The sequence below is a fragment of the Heliangelus exortis genome, chromosome 16 (genome assembly GCF_036169615.1).
Source record: "Heliangelus exortis chromosome 16, bHelExo1.hap1, whole genome shotgun sequence".
Lineage (NCBI taxonomy): Eukaryota > Metazoa > Chordata > Aves > Apodiformes > Trochilidae > Heliangelus > Heliangelus exortis.
In genome coordinates, this window is record NC_092437.1 from 3,793,082 (window position 1) to 3,815,381 (window position 22,300).

A 22,300-nucleotide genomic window follows, 5' to 3' on the forward strand; every position below is an offset into this window, starting at 1 on the left:
GAGCTTTGAACCAAAGATAAAAGCCTAAACAAGTTCACTGAAGTGGAAGGTTAAACTGAGAGGGAAAAGCCATCAGGGAGAGCAGAGCTTTAAAAAGAGCAGAAATAATTCCTAAGGAAAAAAGGATGGTGAAGTAGATCTTAAAGACAAAGAAAAGGAAGTCAGAAAAACAGGAATAGCTATTGCTGGAGCTCAGGACAAGATGAAATATTTTCCTTGGACAAAATTGACTCTGGCTGAGATCTCTGTAGCAAGGGGATGTTCCTGACTCTGTACTCACTTTCTTGCAAGACCTGGCTGCTTGAACACAACCAGAAGCAATGATGTCACTGCCAAATAATAAACCAGCAATCGTTTTGTTGCCTTGTCACATATTACAGCTAATTATTTAATTACTCTAATTTAAAGTTTCACTAGATTCAGCATCAAAGCATAAAAAAATCTAGTGATTGCGGTGTCAGAAAGGAATAATATAATTAAAGTATTTAGTGGTAACATATTAAACTGTTGATTGCACTGCATTAATCGGCAGAAATGAGAGGATACATGGGAAGCTATAGGAAATAAATGGCTTTATGGGACTGTGGCATTTTCTTCTGGTGTGGAGGAAGGGGATGAGGGGAGAATCAGCCCCAGTGCTGCTGCAAGTGGCTGTAGGTGAGCTGAGAGCATTGCCACTGAGGCACAGTGCTCTGCACATCTCTGCAACCATGTCCCCAAATTTGGGGACATGTCTGGCTGCAGAGCCTGGCATCCCTTTGCCCCAGGGATGTGCTGGGGATGCCCTTAAGGATGCCTGGATTTACAGAGAGCTGAGCCCTCAGCTGACACAGGCTCATACCCAGCCTGAAGCATTTAAATGCATCAAGCTCTAATTCCCTGAGTTACCCAAAACACACCAAACAACTACCAAATTGGGTAGTTGGAAGTGATAAACCCTTTATTTTGATACCACCCTCCCAAACTGGTTTGCTGGTCACCAAACAATTAGGAGCTGAGAAATTATTTCAGCCTGGCAGAACCTAGTAACATTATTTTTATTTTTTTTTTTTTTCCCTCCATTGCTCCAGAGCCAAGCAGCCAACAGAGGGAGCACAAATTCCTGAGCAGCAAGCACTACATGCCTGGACTCTGCCATCCCCTCTGCTGCTGATGCTGGCACAAAAATTAGGAGGCAGCAGAAGGATGAACAATGTGCTGGGAACTCCCTTCCCCTGCCACAGGACATGGAGCAGCTCAGCTTTTTCAGAGCACCCTGCTCCTGATAAGGGGCATTGTCTGAAAATATGAAAATGAAGCAAGAAAAGGCCAGCCTGGAAAGAAAGGATGCAAAACAGCTAGAGAAGATAAAGGGGTTTATTTTAAAGTTTAAACTCTCCCATGGTGACAAGGGAAAGAGGGTAAGACTGGAAAGATACAAGGTGAAACAGCCAAGCAAAACCTGACACACATGTTCAAGAATTACAGGTTCATTATTTCAGATGATTTTCTGCCTGAAAGGAAACACTACATATTTCTTTTTCTTCCTCAGAAAGCACAGTGGGCTGCTTGCCTTTTGTTAGGAGACAAATCAGGATCTTCAGCACCACTCAAATCTGTGCCCACAGGAAAATCCTCCCTGCACCAACCCAGTTTCCAGACCCACTTCAATCCAAATGCAGTTTGCTCCTTAGCCACCCTTGGGATACTTTAGTGGTTTTTTTTTTTTTTTCTGGTAGAGCTGTTTCTTTATCCCAGCTGCAAATTCTGTTACACCACAGATTTATCTAATTCTATCCAAAAGCTATAGATTATTCACAGACAGCCAGATTTGAACTTCTCAGTGTGCTGCTGCTTAAGGACAATCCAGAGCCTGGTTTGGGGTGCTCAAAGCTGAACAAACTTTGCAGGTTTCCCAGCAGCAAGGGAGAGATACAGACAGGACACACCCAGCCAACCTGAGATGCTGAATTTGAGCCTGTCCCAGCTGTGTGTGACTTCTGAGCCACACATAAAGGAGGCATTGCTGCAAGGAGAGCAGAATGTGTATTCTTCAAATTAAAAGAAATCATTTCCTTAGTGGTGTGTTGTTGTTTTTTGTTTTTTTTTCTCTCCCCCTCAAAATAACAGAATTTTAATGTATTATTTGGCAAAAAAAATACATTTTCGTTTTCCACCTCGCTGCGTCCGATGATTGTGGTGTGATTATTAAACACTTCATAAATAATAATGTGACATTTTCAGATTGGGTGTCTGATTAAGCAGCCATTCTTCTCTCCCTGACTGTGACTCTGGACAGATGAGATTGCTGCAGACTCTGCAATCTCTGTGGCTCCTTCCCTGGGGATCAAGGATCAGAAGTTGCCCCATAGAACCCAATTAAATCCAAGAAGATGTGAGCTGATCACTTCAGGCCAGCTCCAAAGCTCCCAGCCAGCACTGGGGAATCTTGGCATAAACTTCTGGGAACTGCAGCTCTGAGTCCTGAGCACAGCCTGATGCATTTTCTGGGGAGGATATTTTACACTCTGAGTCACTTTCTCTGCAGTGGGTAATGATTTTACTCAATTATGGTTCAGCATTAGGAAGCCTGCTCTCAGAGCAAACAAGCAGCACCAGATGAAGATGGAATTAAATTCAGGGAACTGAAGTATAAGGGGAGACAGAGTTCATCTAGAAGCAAAGAAAGTGAACCTGAGAGATAAATAACTCTCTCAAGGAGGGGTCAGAGTCCTTTGAGGATCAAGACGTTGCAGAGAGCCTCCTCAAAAAGTTTACTGCTCATTTTTCACAGCAGAAAAAAAAAAAAAACCCAAATATTGTTATTTAGTAAATAAAGAGCCATGTTCCAGTGGCATTTATCCCCTGGTTATTCCAGTGCCTGGGATGCAGCTGTGCCTCTCAAGCTGTCAGACAGAGTAGTGCAGATGCCAGTGAAAGGGACAATCACCTACCCCAAATTCTCTCTCTCCTAGGATAACATTCAGATGACTTAATCTCAATCAGAAAACTTAAATGCTTGGGGTTTTTTTGGTTGTTTTTTTATTGTTATTTTATTCTGTGAGCACAATCAGCCTTTCAGAAAAATGGCCAAAGCAAGCAGCCCCTCTCTTTACACCCTCCCAACCATCTGTCTGGATATTACTGACCTTTAATATTATGCAGGCGGGAGGTGGGAAGGAGAGGATGGGAAGGGGAGGGGGGGTGGGGAGGGAGGTGTGGAAAAATGTCATTGCTGTAACAATGGCTTATTGCATTTGGATAATCTCCCTTCTTGTAGCCCTGCTCACATGGTAATCTTTCTCCACCTCCTGTATGTCAATAATGCAATAACCTCCCTCTCCCCGTGCATCAATAACACAGCAGCCGCTCCCCTCTTTCAGCACCACTGATGAATTCTAGAATTGCAACAGCTCAGATGGTCCGTGCTAGCTTGTCCCTGCCTCCCACCCTCATTACGTTTTAATTTCACTTTAAAGACAGTTGCTAGCAGCATTGTTTGGCTACAGCTTCCACAAAATAAGCTCAGGCTTTATCTGAACTCAGGACGGTCCTGGGCTCAGCACAGGTGCCGGGGTATTTTTGATCAGGGTCATTTCTTTGTACATTCTCAGCTGAAAAATGAAAGCAAGATTTGCCAAAGACTAAACTGGCCAAAAACTCAGTGTAATTTCCAAAGAAGCTGCTCTGAAGTCAGCACTTCTAAAAATCTCTTACTTAAGCTTCAGTGTGCAGTCAGCGGGTCAGATCCTCAGCCCTCAGACTTGTGCCAGTTACACTTCCCCCAGCCCCCCAGTTATTGATTAATCAGTGTTGGTTTAAAGCACAGACACACACAAGTGCTCTCCACAGACACATTAAGCAAGTTATGGTAAAAAAAAAAAAAAAAAAATTGATTTAACAACAACAGCTAAAAAAAATACTTAAAGCCAAGCGACGTGACAGGTCAGGAAAAGAAAGAACTGAAAGCATAATCAAGTAATCTTAATATCAGAAAGCATGTAGTAAAAAGATTTTATAAGAGAATCCTTAATACTACAGTGGGCCTCAAACACTGATTAACATCTCCTCCTCTGTGGAGTCTGGCAGGGATGGATTCAAGAACCAGCTGATGATTTTCAGAAACGCTGCTACCCCTAATGATAGAAGATGAGGTTTTGTGAGTTATGTTGAGAATTATTGGCAAAGGTTAGGTGATTTCCCACTGGTACTAGAGGGAAAACATTGCTTGCAAATTACCAGCATTTGTCAGTACTAATACCACATCCCCCAGCCACCTAAACTGTCAACATTAATAGGTGTCCTTACAGCCAGCAGAGGTGACGACAGTCAGACCTGATCAGACCTTGAAATGAGGAGCATGAGACAGAGAATAAAGAACTGGAAATGTGCTTGCAGTACCTCTTGCCTTGCCCCCACCATCCCACCCATAGCTGTGTGGGTGGCACAGCTCACCAGGCTCTCCCATTTATCACTTTTGCTTCCCCATCCACCCTGCTTCCCATCCTTCATTCCCGGATAGATTTGGTGAAGCCTCCTCCATCCTCTCTCCTCCCAGGGACTGCTCTGTCTGCACCTCCCTGGCATCAGCACAGCCTCTCTTTTTCCAAGAAGCAAACACAAGGTGCAAGATGCTCATTTAAGATGAAAATGCCTGCTGCTTGTCCAAGAAGGCTCAAGATGTGAGGCAGGAAAGGTTTTCTGGTAAATCCATGGTCATTCTCCTCTCAATCTCCCCTTGGGCAAGCAGCTCCCTGGTCCTGCTGGCAGGGAACCCATGGCACAGCTCCCCAGGAAGGAGGTTAGAGACAAGGGTTCCTTAGCAGGCTTCTTGCTGGGCACAGCAGCAGCAATATCTATCCCTTGCAATATTTTACCTCTTATTTAAACCTTGGAAGCATCCACTCTTAGATAAGGTTTGGGTCAGTCTGGGGAACAGCCCAACATTCAACCTTTTTTACCTGGTCTGGGAGTGCAGAGCCCCAGGAGCCTCCTCAGACCCCAGAGCTGTGGTTACAGAGGTCCTGGCAGGACAAGAATCATTACTGCTGCCCAGCAATTAATAAAAGTTTTGCTGAAAAGTTGCTAGGGTATTTTCCCTCCTCACTTTTGCTCTGTGGTATCATGCTAAAGGACCTGCCATCCATTCACTCCTCCAGCACTTGAAATTCAGCTCTAGTGACCTCTCTTTGTCCCAAAAAAAACCCCCAAAAAACCAAATAACCAAAAATTGTGACCTCACTCCCTACATCTTCATCTTTCAGGCTGCTCAGCCCATGCAACTGGGGACGTGGCTCAGCTTTGTCCCTAAGTTAAAGCAGAGCCTGCTGTGAGGTTTGGTACAGCAGTGGCCCCACCAAGGAGAGCACATAAACCACAGACATCTGCTCTCCTCAGCCTTTCAGCACCAGAGGTAACATTAATTTAGGTCGGCCACAACCAGAGATAAAAATAAATTTCCATTTGACTCCTCCTTCTGTCAAACTGAATAAAATATAGTTCACTCCTTCACCTCCCCTGGCCCCTGGGTGATTAACATTAGGAAATGCAATCAGCCCATGGCCACAGCTCCCCTCTGCATTAATGCAAAGCCAGGGGAGGGCCTCGGCCACTATCAGCAGCAACAACAAAAAAAAGAGCCTTACTTTTTTCATGGGGTAATTTTTCCCGTGGCTGCTAGTGATAAAAGAAGCCATCAAAACAGATGGACAGGCCATGATAGGAGATTTCTGCTGATTTCTCAGGGAGAAATAATAAAAAAAAAACCAAGCAGTGAGCCCCGTGCACATCCTCAGCAGCTCCCACTCCCTGAGGAGCTCTGGCAGGGACCTGGAGGGTCCTAAATTTAGGAATCCCAGCTCCATTTCTGTGTGTGCAATCTCATCTGCTGCCCCTTCCCTGGAGTTTTCCAAGACCCCACGACAGATCCCATCCAGGGCACTTGGAAAAAGGCTGAGAAATGTGGCTGGCACATGGAGCCAGGGGATGCTGATCAATCCTGTGGTCTGGCTCCCTTTCATGCTCCAGCACCAACCAAAGCTACTTTTCCTGGAGGCAGGATTATTAGTACTTCAGAATGGGATTTTTAGTAGGTTTTTTGCACCCTTGCTGATCACCAACACACCATGAAGGGCAGAACCAAAGGCCCAGCCTCATTTTCCCCTGTACTCACCAGCAGTTAAGGGCAGGCTGACCCCGTGGTGTCCCCTGACACATCCCTGCTTGGGCAACTTTGAAAATGTTGATGGTGCCAGGACTCCTTCCATCCAAAGGGTTAAACCCTCAACAACCCCAAAATGGTTTGCATCTGAAGGAGGTTTGGTTCTTGGGTTGGAAATACCCCTGATGCTGTCATCATTGAGCTGTGAAAAGAAGAAAAATGCCATGTTTAATGCTAAATATCTCAGTCTAACCCTGCCCATGATGCCAAGGTTCTGGGGCACACAAGCATACAGCTGGATAACCTAAGAATTAATAATTTGGTCTTTAATAAGCTCATTCACCTTCTGTGACAATGGGTGAAGTGACAGGAGGTTGGAAGCCCTTGGAATTGGACCTGGGGGTGTCTTTGTGTGGCTTGAAAACCTTCATGCAGAATCTCAGCCCAAATTTCGAAGGTTTTTTCCCTTAAAAATATTTCCTGTGATTCATACTTGGATAACAAATAGTTGTTGTTTTAAGGAAGCTGAATTCATTCTTCTTCTCAACATTAAATGCTAAAATACAATATACATATTTTCTTTCTTTTTTTGTTCCCCATCTCTCACTCTTTGGCAAACAGGACTCTCCAAGTCCCTTCTGATCACTGATAACTCAGACTTTCATACCCTTTTGGAACAAGTGGAATTTCTTTGACATCTTAACTTTGCACAGATTGATTTTAATGAGGGAATATATCACCTTGCCTTGAGCTAACTCTCTTCCTTTGCTCTTCCAAGGCTTTTGTAGTCGTTTCCTTGCAACTTACAGAACATTAAAGTTCAGCAAAGTGTTTGAACGCTGCATCCCATTTCCCCAGGAACTTTGTTTATTCACTTCAGACTGTGGCAGGAGGGACAAGCTTTCAAAGGATGTAAATCAGGCAGAGGAGGGACATCTCCTGCAAGCCTCCATTGTCCTGACATGCTCTTTCATCTCTGCTTGGGGGGTTGCATACAAGAGCCCTTCCCATTGGGTGACAACCAGGGTGATGCTGCCAATACAAAGAAGGCTCTGAAGCTATTGGTGCACTCACAAAGGTTGTGGAAAGCATTGAGTAAAACTTAAGTACCATGCACTGGTCAGAGGGAGCAGGAGGAGGCTATAGGTGTGAAAAAGAACCCCAAGCTGCTTGCCAGGGGATGTATCAGGTCATGTTAAGGCCAAGTGCCAGGTCCTGCACTTTGGCCACAACAACCCCATGGGGAGCTCCAGGCTGGGCACAGAGTGGCAGAAAGGGACCTGGGAGTCTGGATTGCCAGGAAGCTGAAGAGGAGCCAGCAGTGTGCCCAGGTGGCCAAGAAGGCCAATGGCATCCTGGGCTGGCTCAGGAACAGCGTGGCCAGCAGGTCCAGGGAAGGGATTCTGCCCCTGTGCTCAGCCCTGGGGAGGCCACAGCTTGAGTCCTGTGTCCAGTTCTGGGCCCCTCAGCTCAGGAAGGAGATTGAGGTGCTGGAGCAGGTCCAAAGGAGGCAACTGGGCTGGGGAAGGGATCCAGCACAGATCCTATGAGGAGAGGCTGAGGGAGCTGGGGGTGTTGAGGCTGGAGAAGAGGAGGCTCAGGGGAGACCTCATCACTCTCTCCAACTCCCTGAAAGGAGGTTGGAGCCAGGGGGGGGTTGGGCTCTTTTCCCAGGCAACTCTCAGCAAGACAAGAGGGCACAAGAGGTCTCAAGTTGTGCCAGGGGAGGTTTAGGTTGGACATTAGAAAGAATTTCTTTCTGGAGAGGGTGCTCAGCCATTGGAATGGGCTGCCCAGGGAAGGGGTGGATTCTCCATCCCTGGAGATATTTCAAAAGAGCCTGGATGTGGCACTCAGTGCCATGGGCTGGGAACCACGGGGGGAGTGGATCAAGGGTTGGACTTGATGAGCTCTGAGGTCCCTTCCAACCCAGCCAATTCTAGGATTCTGTGTTCAAACTCACCTTAATGAAGTCAAGAGAGGGCATCAGCCTCTTAAGTTCTGAAATGAGGATTTGAATCTGGAGTTAGGAAACACTGAGGAATTGTGCAATTCCTCTCCACAGAACACCAAGTCGAGAGAACAGACTGAGAAGCAGACATTTCCCAGGCTGTCACTGCCAGCCAAGTCCCCAGCACAGAGGGACACCAAGGGATGGACATTTCTCTGCACACTTGTCCTCTGGGGTGTCACTGAGAAACGTGGCAGAGCACTGAGATCCTGGGCAGATGTTCACTGAACCCATGAGTGGGATTCAGCTGTCCCCCTGCAAACTCTTCCCTTTGCTGATAATTTCCTGTAATTAAACCATATGTAAAATTCTTTCACTCTGTCAGAAGCAGGGACCTTCTGCTGCCCATATGCCAGAAAGACAAATGAAGGGCAAAGCTCCCAGGAAGAAGGCAAACTTTTGCTTTTTTTGATTAAGGAAGAGGAAAGCCACCTTCCAGTAATGCCTCTGCTGGGGCTCAGGGATGTCTTGGATGTCTGAGCAAGACCCACAGGGAGACACAGAAAGTTCCCATGAACAATGAAGGAAGAGTTGGTGACCACAGCCCCTGTTTCCAGGTCCCCTGTTGCTGTAGGAATGGGGTAACCAGCATCAGTCCTGGCACAGCTTCCTGCTGCTCCTGGTCCATGCAGTGCTAAGGCTTACACCAGGCTTACACCTGGGTGTAAGGAGAGAGCAGCTGTAGGAAGCTGGGAAACAGCAGAGGAAATTCTGCTTAAATATATGGGAAAAAAAATGTCCTGTAAGGGTTGAAATACCCACTGCCCAGAGGTGTGGAGTCTCCATCCTTGAGGATGTTCAACCCATGAGTAGCCATGGTCCTGGGCAAGGAGGTGACCCTGAGGTGACCCTGTTTGGGCAGGGGGTCAGATTAATGAGCTCCAAGAGGTCTCTGCCACCTCGAGCATCCTCTGAGAGGAGTTGATGGAGTTTGAGAGGATGAGGGAGGGAGCCTGAATAACTGAAATTATTCCAGTTCCCCCAACCAGAAGAGCAAGGTGGGTTCTCAGCTTATAGGCAATTTATTTCCTGCAGACTTGCCCAATATTTTGGTGTTGTTGATCTAACTGCACTTCAACAAGTGCCAACCACAAAAAACTAAATAAACCCAAACCTTTCACAGAAGCTACAGTAAATCATTAGTTGATGTGCCTTTTTTAAAGCTGTAAAAATATAAATAAGGGCAGGAATCTGGAGTTTAGTGCAATAGAAACAGAAAGCTGATTCAGCAGAACAAGATTTATTATGCTTTATCAGCAATATCCACAGTCTTTCTGTGATTAGAGTTGCATTGTATGTAATTATCTTATAGAAATTCTGCTCTTTGATGTCCTTTATCCACCATGCTGAAATACAGTTCAATTCTAGTGGGTTTTCATGGTTGACTGGAATTTACATTAATTCCTTTGGGCCTGCAGGGCCAGCCTGGTCTGTCACTAGCAAGCTCTTCATAAATATTCATAAATATATATATATATATATATATGTATAGTCCTAGACACTCTGGCCCAATAAAATATGGGAAAACAAAGAGTCTGACTTCCCAGGAGTGATCTTTGATTAGTATTCCATAGTCCAGCCTTTCCTCCCTTTTACCATAAATTAAAGAGTAATTGAAATGTTTACAATAATTCGCAAGCAGAGCTTACACTCTGCTTTTAATTTAAAATGCCCAAGCAAATTGAGGAAATTATTTCAGTTCAGTTCAGACAGTTTGATTTTTCTCAAGCAGGAAAATGTTCTCTTTTTATTTTGCTTTTTAAAGTTCACTGTTTTTTTTTTTTTTTCCTTCCCCCCTCTGCCTGTAAATGGTTGCTATCAGCCAGAAAAACTACAGGTGTTTGCAGGCCAACCTGTAGAAGATGCAAATGCTCCAAACTACCTTGGTTGTCTGCCTGATTGTGCTTTTGTGGATTTCAGCATGGGGGAAGTCATCACCCTCACTAGGAGCAGAATCAATCTTCTGAATAATCACTTAATCTTTGGGAGATGCTCAGCACCAGGCAGGAAGGAAAAAAAGGATGGAGAGAACTGGGGGACAGAGGTTTACAGAGTTTAGTTGGGTTTTTTATATATATATATATAAGCAAAGCTCATTTTTCTTTTGTGTTTGATAACTGATTAAATATGTCCAAATAACTATCAGAATTGTAGCTTTGTGCCACTTCAGGCTGCAGATATATTTAAAATGGATGTAGAAGACACAATTATGCCTGTTTTGCATAAATCTCAGCTGTCACCCATCTACAGGTGTTGTTCTGGGGATATTTTTTTTTATTCCGTATCTGATATTAGAAGAGATGGCACTTAAACACTTTTTTTTTTTTTCCTTTAACTGCAGAGATAGAAAATAAGCACAGAACTAATGAGCAGAATCCATCACTGCAAATTGAAGGGCCAGACCACCAGTGGGGTCTGATCACTTCCCAGACCCTGAGAAGGCATCAGACAGCAGCAAGCATGAGCCACACAAACCAGACTGGGAAATCAAAGCCCAGATCTTGGTTTTTTCCCAGATCTTGTCCCAGCAGGACCAGAGGAGGATCCCTGTGGGTGTCACTTGGCCAGGATTCTCAACCTCAGGGATGATTCTCCCCTCTCCCCAGCACCTTCAGGTGTTGCAGCTTGGGAGCTTCCTCAAATCTCAGCCCCAGGAACACACACCAAACCTTTTCCTTTATAACCAGAGAACATTTTGTCACCAACCCATTGATTTCCAAGGTGTACATTGAATTAGATCAGATTCCAGGTCAGTTAAAGCAGGGAAAAGCATCCTCTATTCCCAACTTGCCCTGATCTTTCCAGCCAGCTCTCCTGGCTTCTTTATGTTCTTCTTTTCACCTCTTTCTGGTTTCCTGAACAAGCACAAAACCATCAACAGGCAGATAATGAATTGGTGGTGATGTTCAGAAGCCCCTGACTTGCTTCTGGGATGGGGATTGTAAATCCCACTTCCTAACCATGCTCCAGCTGAGGGGTGATGGAAGGAAAAAACCATCCCAGGCTCTCCCATCCCCAGGGTTTGTTGGTTGGAGTGGAAGAAGGATTTAACAAGAAGCAAGGAGGTTTCAGGCAGGCAGGTTTGGGGCAAAAAGACAGCAGCAAAAACCCTTTGGTGTTGTGAGCAGAGAGAGGAAATCATTGCATTTGAGTAAGAATTGAAACAAGTTAAGAGCTGGATGCTTATTAGCTCCTCACAGCAAAGTAATCTGCCACTGAAAGCAGCCAGGGAAGAAGATCAGAATGACTGTAATGGAACACAGATTGGTTTAATAGTATCAGAAACTCTTTTGAAGGCAGCTGTGTAGCTCAGAGCAGGTGGGTGCAACTCAACAGGGGAGCCTATCTCTAGGTAGGGACTTTGTTAAAGAAAAAAAAAAAAAAAAAAAAAAAGGGGGGAGGAGGGAGAAATTGAGATTCTGTTGTCAAGTAACATCACGCTTTAATTTCATGCCACATTATGACAATCTGGTCTGGAAGGCACTCCCAGTGTGTGGCTGCAGAGCTGCTGTATTCCAGCAAAGCTGAGAGGCCCGGGAGACCTGCAGCCCTCAGCTAATTGTAAACCCGATTAAATAGCAGTGTGAAGAAGTTTGATTAATTCAATCTATCTCCATGCATCATGACCAGAACCAGACGTGGCACAAGCCTCAAATCTTTGGAGTATCGAGGGCTTTGTTCTTCGTATTTAAAATAATTGTCATTTTAAAAAAAATAAAATAAAAGGAAGCATGGGAAAATAAAGACATTATCATGTTATGGCACGATGAGACACAAGTGACAATTCTGCTCTTTTTTCCTAGAAAATCCCCAACCTTTCTGCTTTTAAAAAATAATGCGTTGAAAAAAAAAAAAATCAACATTTCAATTAGCATCTTTATGTGCTTACCCAGATAAATTACCATACTAATAAACTTCTGATAGACTTTCAGGGGCTGCTTAACCAAGGGCTTCTGCTGCAGCTGAAGTCATGGTCTCTTGGACAGGAGGGATTTGGCCTTGATTAATTTTAGTTGTTTCAATTGCAATGAAACTGGCAATTGTTCCCTCTCCTCTGAATGCATGGGAGGCAGAGAAAGAGGATGAAAAGAGAGACTATTGCTGTTAACTTGGCTGCCCTGGCTGACCTTTTGGGAACCCCAGCATGCAAGGCACTCTGCACTGAGCAGTGCAATTTTCTGCTGTTCCCCAGGAAGACATTCAATCCAATTATTTTACACCACTGATAAATGCTTACGGGATAGCCTTCCACATCCTGAGATGCTGTGAGGCTGGCAAATAGCATCTCCAAGCCCTGAAGTCAGGTGGCTGAAGAGCAATTTTGACCCAGAGAAGCGTGAACGTTCCCAGGGGACATTTCTTCCCTTTGTGTGCTCCTATTTGGAGACAATTCCAGCTGCACGTGCTTGAAGTCTTTGGGTCTTTTTCCCCCCACTAGGCAGGGTCTTATTTCATCCATTTCCAGCACCAAAGGGATTTCCCCACGCTCAGGCTGTAGAGAAAAGGGTCAGGCTGCTCTTTGCAGGTTTGTTTGGTTTTTTTTTTCAGCCTCTCAGCAACCAACACAAGGGAAGGGTTGAGGAAAGAGTTTCTGTGTCTCATGGGGTGATCTGCATCCCTGTGGCTGACCCTCCCTTCCACTCTCTGCCAGTCTCCTGCCACATCCTGGCTTAATAGCAGGACTTGTAATAACACTGCTAACACAAAGAGTAATATTAGATTATTTCTGTTATTCATCAGCATCACGGTTGGACAGAATCCTCTTAAATCTCCCCAAAGTGGCTTCCCCTGGATGCAAGTGCTACCACCAAAAAAAAAAAAAATATATATTATGCATTTGTGTGTGGCTTCTCAGCAACACACTGGCTGCTTTTTGTGTATGATTATAAAATACCTGCATGACCCTCCTAAATTGAATATCATTTGATGGCTGAAGCTGAGCAACTGCAGTACTCAGAAGTCTTCAATATTTCAGGAGCCTTCTCCCTCCTCTTCCTTTTCTCCCCCACTAGCAAGTGCTGAGGACTTCCCAGGCCCCACTACACTCCTGGAATGCATTCTCTCAAAAAACCCACTGAACCTCAAATTATTCTTCCATGGTGAGAAAAGCAGTGAGCAGTAGAAAATGACAGTTTACCCAAATGGAGGTGAAAATGCACTTTCTCCTGTACTTAAGAGAAATAACAGCTTTCAGCAAAGATCTAAAATCTAGCAACAAGCACTACATAAATGCAAAAAGGTCATCTCTTTGTTAGAGAAAGGTTACTTTGCTGAACACACACCTTTAAAGAAATAACCTGCTAAAGGAAATTAAGCTTGGTAACATTTGTGCTGCATTTGCACATGGAGAAAACAGATCTGTACACTCACTTGCAGTGCAAGAATGCAAAAGGAGGTTGATTATAATCAAAGATTTTCTTCTTTGAGAGATGAGGTACTACGTGGAAGAGATTCAAGGATGTGTTTCCAAAAAATAGCTTTTTAAAACCAGAATTTGGGCCCCACTGAACAAAAAGTCTTTAGCTGCTTAAACACACAGACACAACACTGTTCTTGGCTCCTCCAGGTCTCTTCTCCCCCTTGAGTGAAACTCTGCCCCCTTGGAAGAGTTGGAAACTCCTGATGATTTTATTGGGAGCCAGGCTCACGTTGCCTTCTGGGGAAAGAGCAACTTCCAGAGCCATTAAAAACAGAGAGAAATCTCTAGTCAATAAGAAGTTAAGGCTAGGAAAATAAAAATGCAATTCTATGTCACCTTGGAAAGATCAACATCATTTGTCATGTGGTGTTTATTCAGCAGAACAACAACTGCATTTGTGCTTTTAAAGGGAAATAAAAGGAGAAAGTAGCAGGAGGGGGGAATGGGGGAGATCTGAGCAGAGGAATGTACCACCAATCCAGCCTGCTATCATTAAACCACATCAGAACTTCATAATCATGGTGTTTAATTAAACAACAGAGGCATGCCTTTATGCATTAATAATGAGGCCTAGCACTTTAGCATGTCAAGCTAAATACAGTTTTAAATTAATAATGTAGCTCCACAGCATTAGTGAGAAAATGAAATCTTATTAACAACTTAATAAAGTCCCTTATTTGCTAAAGTTCCAGCTCTCAGGGAACGGTGTCACAGCAAAGCATTTGTGGCCCTAAAGGGGGCAGATGGGAGGAGGTGCTGCTTCCTCACACCCTCTCTAATTCCATTCTATAGAGCTAAAATAGTCACTAAATATGGCTTAGTGTCTGACAAATAATGCCGTATGGTGCTTCTAAACCTGGCTCTGATGTGCTGGATTATCTGCACACTCTCTTCTTATCCACCCAGCAAGGGCATTTTCTTACTTTTTTTCTATGACTGTGCCATCTTACCAGGCAACACTGAAGAATATTGATGGACCCCAGCACTTTCTACAGGATCAGAGCTTTACAATCATTTGGATGATCCTCTCAGGCCCCAGGACTGCCACCACTGCTGCTCCAAAGACAAGGAAAAGAAGCACACAGAGAGCAATTGTTTTACTGTGGCTTCCAGGGCTGCCACCCATCAGCTGAGCCCTAATAACTGCCCATGTGAGGGTGCTTGGACCACTCTCCAGCTCAGGCTGGTTTATTTTCAGAGCAGACTGAAAATGCACATGATTAGGGACTCCAGCTCTGCTGGAGTTCTGGGCCCCTCAGCTCAGGAAGGAGATTGAGGTGCTGGAGCAGGTCCAAAGGAGGCAACTGGGCTGGGGAAGGGATCCAGCACAGATCCTATGAGGAGAGGCTGAGGGAGCTGGGGGTGTTGAGGCTGGAGAAGAGGAGGCTCAGGGGAGACCTCATCACTCTCTCCAACTCCCTGAAAGGAGGTTGGAGCCAGGGGGGGGTTGGGCTCTTTTCCCAGGCAACTCTCAGCAAGACAAGAGGGCACAAGAGGTCTCAAGTTGTGCCAGGGGAGGTTTAGGTTGGACATTAGAAAGAATTTCTTTCTGGAGAGGGTGATCAGCCATTGGAATGGGCTGCCCAGGGAAGGGGTGGATTCTCCATCCCTGGAGATATTTCAAAAGAGCCTGGATGTGGCACTCAGTGCCATGGGCTGGGAACCACGGGGGGAGTGGAGCAAGGGTTGGACTTGATGAGCTCTGAGCTCCCTTCCAACCCAGCCAATTCTAGGATTCTATGATGGGCATTCATTTGGCAAGCCACAGAAGCTCTAACACTTTCTAACCAGGATTTCAGAAGCCTCCTGACTCCCACTGATTTCCAGGCCCTGGGCCACCTCAGGCACACAGTGATTTGGTAAAAGACAAAAGACTGGAACCCCATCTGCTCAGCCCTACAGCAGAAGCTGAACCCTAAGGCCAGGTTTCCTTTGTCCCTGTGTTTGGCTCAGATTTATCTACCAAATTCCCTTGAATTCAGAGAAAAAAATCCTTTCCCTCCTCTACCAGCAGTCAGCACTTCTGCTGTCCAAGGAAAGGGTTGTTCATCTATCCTGAAATTCTCACCTGGGATTGAGTTGCTGAGGAAGCAAGGAACAGGCTACAGGACCATGAGGAAATGAGTAAAACAGGGACAAGATCTAAAGCCAGTGAGCTAACTTCAAATGTCTGAGCTTTAAGGCCGTGGAGAAGTGACAGCAGCAAAGTCACAAGGAACCACGGCCACTAAATTCGAGGGAGATCACAAAAAAGAAGATAAATAGAGACAGCAACAGATGAGGTATGTTCAGGTGGGAATCTGTCAAAAAAGGGCCTTTTTTTGGATGTAAAACACTGACCATCCATCCTGTGCAGCTTGAAAGCTGTTGGATTAGAATGGAAATCAGGCAGTAACACCACTGCAGATAGAAGAGCAAAAAAGCAGGGGGCAAAATCCTGCCTTTGGTTATGCTCCTGTGACCCTAGAGCTAGTTCTTCCTTCCTTCTTTGTTGCCCCCACTCCCTAAATTTGCTCTAAATTTGTTTTAACGTGCTGGACAAGAATGTGAGTGATGGGTGGCAGAGACACCTTCACTTCTGCAGCCTTTGGATTAGACCTAGAAAGCCCCTTTCTCATGGTAACTCCCTTAAAATAAAAGAATGGTCATCTGTGTTAAAACCTCCAAACTTTATTTTGCATTTTCTGTGTGTATCCTGCTACAGAGAGAATATTGATCTTGCAGAAGTTGCATGGGAGATTCTCACTGTGCCCCTTTTTTCCTTCAGTTACTGCCCAGCTCTCTAGAGATGGGACAAAATGATAACTGCAAATCTCATCAGAGAGCTCAGAATGGGGAAAAGGTTTCCTTACAAAAGTCCTGATCTGCATCCAAAGGTTGCCCATCTGCTCCTCTTCAGGGACCCAAGGATGTGACTTTCACTCAGGAACCAGGGAGTTCATGGGAAGTAGCAGTTTGTGCAAGCAAAAAGCCTAAGACATAAAAATCATCTTGGTTTGCCTTGTCTTCCACCTCCTCGTGTTAAATAATAAATAGAAACCTAATGGAAGTGAGAAAGACTGCAGGATGCAGTGGAAGTGAAGCCAGAGTGGATCAGCATCTTCCCCCTTACTTCATCATCAGTGAGTAAATGGGTCACTGGTGAATGGGATCAAAGTAAATCTCCATCCCTTTTATTCTGTCTTTATCCTGAGCCTACTGCAGTGGAATGGGGCTCAAACTCACACACCTCTGCTACAAAACACTAAGTAGAAATATTACCAATTATCTCATCAAAACCCCTTATGCTTCTATGCTCTGAGCTCAAGAAAACTTTAGGAAGCAAACTTTTTCATCCTCGAAATCCTTCATTTGCTTTTTAATTGTGCATTGGGATGTCTTGGGGTCTGGTCTTTTTCTCCCTCTTTTTTTTTTTTTTTTTTTTTTTTTAATTTTCTATTTATTAATATTTAATCTCTGCGCTGTGCAGAAGAAAATCATTTCTGCAATAACATCCAAGCGGGAGGGTTAGAAATCAATAGCCAAGCTCTCACAAGACACATTCAATCCCTTCTTAATCCATTTTCAACTGCTCCCCTGTCTTATTAGAAAAGCCAAGTTTTCCCACACTTGCCAGCCTGGGATACTCACGTTGCAGGAGGGAACTGCAAGCACCCACAGAAGAAGAAAAAACCTCCCAGGAATAAGCAGGAAAGAGAGCAGAGCACTTATTTTGGGGAGAGAAGTCTACACCTTGTTCTGAATACAAATCCCTGCTCTAAAAACCTTCTGATGGAAAGCCTGGCCCCATTTCTGTGAACCCTGCCACGTCCTGCATCCCCCGTCAGCCCCACACGGGGCCATCTTTCCAGTTCTTTCTCCAAGGCCATCTGTCACCCACAGATGTCTCAAGCATCCTCTTCACCCATGCCTGGTGCAGCCCTGCAGAGGGGGCAGAGCCAAACAAGGATATTTAATAGGAGAAGGTGACAACAGTCACTCATGATTACCCTTAAGCAGAGGAAATAAAGCCCAGGATTGCACCAACCTGACCACGACATCTCCACAGCACATCCCACACCATGACTGCTCATTCCCTTCCTTCTGCATCCCACTGCTTCCACCAACACGTTCTCCTTGGCCAACAAAACCCCTGCATGTGGGTAGCATGCAGCCCCCTGTACCAGAAGAAGACCCTAAAAAAGGCTGTGACCTCTGCTTCATCTAGGAAAGGGATCCCAGGTGGCATTCCCAGCTCTGGAAGGTCACCAAGATGCAGTGATTTTTTTAGAGAGTTGTGAAGAACAGAGAGAGGTGCTGAGCCTTTCTTCTAGCTTAGAAAAGAGCTGTTTTTAACCTTTTTTTTTTTTTCATTTCAGTGCAGAAAGGCAACATTTGTGCTGGGCCTCTGAAGGGGCAGCTGGGGTCTTTCTCTCTGCAGCAGATTTCACGTTCTGGGATAAACCTCTGTTTGAAGACTCCTCAACCCCTCTCTGAAAATATATAATGCAAGCAAAGACTTTGCCAGCAGAGGGAACTGCAGGCCAGAAAATCTCATCTTCCATTCCAAAACATGCACCAGAGCTCAAAGCTCTCCAGTTTCTCCTGCCTGGAAGAGAGATGTTTCAGGCACCTCTGCCAGTGCTTTTGACTAAGTTTCTGTTTGTTGGTTTGGTTGGTGAGAGTTTTGTGTGCTGCTAAAGGCACCCATGCAGACAGGAAATTCCCTGCCTATTGCATTAAAAAAAAAAAAAATAATAAAACCTGAAAATCTTCATGCCTATCTTCTTGCTGCCACCTAGTGAAGGGGAGAAAATATGACTGAGTGACATAAGAGTAAAACTTATCCCAGAGGTTAAACTCTTACTTTGCATAAAGTGCTAAAAAAAAAAAAAAAAAAAAAAGCATTCAAAATTGCACAAAGGTCTCCTCCTCCCCTGCTGGAAGCCTCCTTCAGGTCCTTGACAGCTGCTGATGGATGTCTCACTTCATCACTTGTGTCTGAAGAGCAATGCAATAAATACCATTTGGTTGGACTGAAACTCTTCAGGTTGCTCCTGTGAGCTGTAGGAATTGTGGTGGTTTTTGCAGGGTCAGACAGCAAAGTAAGATTTTACTGCCTTTTGTGTTACCCTGAATATTTAACTAGTACAGCAGGGAGGACCAAAAGCACAGAATTTTTATATTATCCACCTAATTTCTCAGGCAGGTTTTGTAGTCACACTCCAACTCCTCATAAGTACCTAAGGGAGCTTCAAATAGGGGTGAGAACAAAAGTCTTATACCTAAAGTCCTGTGCCTTAGCCATAAGGTTTTCCTTCCCTAAAATAAAAAGTTTGCTCCTGCATCACTCAGTGAATTTATTTATTTTTTTCTGCTTTTTCTATCTGGTTGTTCTTGCTGTCCTATTTGGAAGTTCTTGATTTTCTGCTGGGAAGGGGAATCCAAGGGAAGAAATATTAATCCAGTATTTCCAGCAGTTCCAGCTGGACTTTCAGCAGAATAATTCCACTTGTCCTACCATCAATTTGACACAGTAGAAAATAGAGCTTAGCCTGGAAGAGGCTCAGAGAACTTAGAGCATCCTTCCAGTACCTGAAGGACTACAGGAAAGGTAAAGAGGGACTGATTGTAAGGACATGTAGCAATATGACAAGGGGAAAGGGTTTCTAACTGAAATAGGATAGATTTAGATTAGATTTTAGGAAGAAATTCTTTAAACATTGGCACAGGATGCCCAGGGAAGCTGTGGATGCTGCTCCCTGGTAGTGTTGGATGGGGCTTGGAGCAGCTTGGGCTGGTGGTGTCCCTATCCCTAAATGTTGGGATCGGGGGGGACCCAATCCCAAGTGGGGGGGGTTGGACCTGGATGGTATTTAATGTTCCTTCCAAGCCAAACCACTCTCTGATTCTACAATCATCCCACATTTTGATGTTCTTCACTTCCCACTCTCCTTGTGTTTGTCCCAATAAAAGGTCCAAAGACTCCTGGGCTCGTTGCCACCAGGAACAGGGTTGAATCCAGAGGGTAGGTGCCCAAAATATGGGTGCTGGGATTACATCCCCAGACCCACAAGCACCTCGTCGTGTGCCTGTTCAGCTTTTGGGTTATTTCTGGATTTTTAGCGCTCTGCCTGGATAACGAGGAGGGAGGGAGGGAAGGAGGGAGGGAGGGAGGGAAAGCGGGAGAGAGGGAAGGAGGAAAAGAGGGAAAGAGGGAAAGAGGGAAAGAGGGAAAGAGGGAAAGAGGGAAGGAGGGAAGGAGAGAAGGAGGGAAGGAGGGAAGGAGGGAAGGAGGGAAGGAGGGAGAGAGGGAGAGAGGGAGAGAGGGAGAGAGGGAGAGAGGGAAGGAGGGAAAGAGGGAAGGAGGGAAAGAGGGAGAGAGGGAAGGAGGAAAAGAGGGAAAGAGGGAAAGAGGGAAAGAGGGAGAGAGGGAGAGAGGGAGAGAGGGAAGGAGGAAAAGAGGGAAGGAGAGAGGGAAGGAGGGAGGGAGAGAGCGAAGGAGGGAGGGAGAGAAGGAGGGAAAGAGGGAAGGAGGGAAAGAGGGAAGGAGGGTAAGAGAGAGGGAGGGAGGGAGGGAGGGAGGGAGGGAGGGAGGGAGGGAGGGAGGGAGGGAGGGAGGGAGGGAGGGAGATGCGGGCTGAGCTCCGGGGCTCTGCAGGAGGTTGTCACTAGGTGTCAGCAAGGGACCGAAAACAACCAAGACCAGAGCATATCGATCTCCTTAGACTCCCTTCCTTCCGATTTTTTTTAAGAAATTCTGTTTTGTTCGATTTTAATACCTAAATCTGGCTGATGGGGATGGAGATGACACTTTTCATGTCTGGCCCCTCCTCTGATGGGAAAAAATTCTATTTGTGAGTTGGTTCCTCTGTCAAAAAGGGTGTTTTCCAGCAAAACAACTGAAGTTTTTAAGTTAATGTGGCCTTTCTAAAAAGTTTTGGCCTTGAGTCTTAATAAAGGTACGGGTCCTGTCCTGAGGAACTGCCAGCCCCAGAAACTATTATAATTGCAGTGATAATGTTCTGCCATTAAATATTAATATTCATACCAAGTGTTGAATATGTAAAACAGTAGAACAAAAATTCTCACTTTAAAGCTGGTAAATACTCTACAGCATCTGATAAGTTTATTTCCTATTACATATGTCCATCGTTCCTCAAAGCACTTGGGAGAGATTTTCTTTTCTGCCATGTTCTCCTATTGCAATCAATCCCTTCAGCATGGGTTTTTTTCTTTACTTTTTTGGTCATTCTAGTCTGACATTCAAAATCCAAATCAGGCATTTCTGTTTCTCAGCTTTCAGTGAGAAACCAGGTTGATTATTTTCAAAAGATGTGCATTCTCAGCTGAAACCTGGGGGAGAAATCCCAAACAAATCCTTCCATGTGCATTTTTTGGTAGCACACTAAATGGGATTTGATTTCAGAATTCTATAGGCTCCAAATTATTTCTCTCAGCTGTGCATTTAGGAATTACATAGAAAGCAGCAAATCCTTTTTCTCTGTTCTCTTGTAGCTGATACCTCCAAAACTGCCCTTCAGTGTTGAAATAACCCATGAAGAATTCATCTGTTTATGAAAGCACCAGAGAGCCTGTGTGAAAAGTGGTTACTTCTTATTTTCAGCCTCCTGCTTCTCCTGGTATTGGCCTTGTTGGATACATGTGACATATTTAGAAAGCCAGCACTATTTGTGATGTTATCACACTGCTAATCCTTCTCATTGAAAGATTTCAGCACATTACAGAAAAGGTAAAAAATTTCTAACAGAGGACAATCCTTCTTTTAATCATCTTCACATCTTTCTCATGGGACAGATTAATTAATGCCAGTGGTAAATTTCTAGTACCTCCCTCCACTTGTCCATCATCACTTGGAGTGTGGAAATCATTCCAGTGATGAGGAGAAGCTACACTGTGCTCACCTGTATTTGAAAATCACCCTGAATACAGACAGTGAGCTGTTCCAGCTGTAGTTAAGTGCTTCAGTTCTCACAAAACAACTTATTGACTACAACAAGTAATTGATTTTCATGGTATCTGATCAGTCCCATAAGGGCAGCAGAAAAGAGACAAGAGAATATTGCACCATGGTCAGACACAGGAGATAAGAGAAAACGAGTGAAAAGTGTGATGGTCAAACCTTGTCCACACTCTGACTGACAGGGTTTGGGCAGCAGCTCCGTTTTTGTGTTCCACTACTCCAAAACATGAAAACATGACCTTCCAGACTTACATTCTCAGAGCAGGAGCAGTCTCATTCCAGGCAGCAGCTCGGGCTCGGGTGGATGTGTCAGGGCAGATCTCAGCACTCCTGGCTCTGATGTGGAGAAGGAAGAGAGACAAGCTCGTCACTTCACGTTAGCACAGAGCATAAAGGGAGGTGATGGGGAGAGGACAAGCTAACTGCATTTTCTAGAGGGCCTGATAAACACAAAACACATTCTGGAAAAAGCCTGGTGTCACCTTAATACCCAAGCTATTTACTTACAGCAAATAACAGACCAGGTACAGCTGCGTCAACTGGTTGTGTCTGCCTGTAGGCAATATCTACCTGTTCACATCTGTCACCACACAGGATTCATCCCATCCTATCTAAGCAGACACTTGAGAGCCCTGGACTAGGCAGATGTCATGTTTGGAGAAAGCCTGATAGTCCCTTGTACTGTCTTTACAACAAAATTCAGTACTGTGAAGGAGCCTCAGAAGCCTAATTTTATTTTTTTTTTTTTTTTTAAAAAAGAGGCTGGGA

At 44.8% G+C, this 22,300-nt stretch overlaps 2 long non-coding RNA genes across 2 annotated transcripts in view; one reads left to right on the forward strand and one right to left on the reverse strand.

Annotated features, from left to right (window-relative positions):
• LOC139803640 (uncharacterized) overlaps positions 1 to 2,043 on the forward strand; it is a 235,479-nt gene extending 233,436 nt beyond the window's left edge. The window contains exon 7 of the long non-coding RNA XR_011729083.1: positions 1,071 to 2,043. This is a non-coding gene — a long non-coding RNA (uncharacterized lncRNA). The remainder of the gene's footprint in view (positions 1 to 1,070) is intronic.
• Positions 1 to 21,864, reverse strand: part of LOC139803641 (uncharacterized) — an 89,867-nt gene extending 68,003 nt beyond the window's left edge. The window contains exon 1 of the long non-coding RNA XR_011729084.1: positions 21,785 to 21,864. This is a non-coding gene — a long non-coding RNA (uncharacterized lncRNA). The remainder of the gene's footprint in view (positions 1 to 21,784) is intronic.
• Between the last annotated feature and the right edge of the window lie 436 nt (positions 21,865 to 22,300).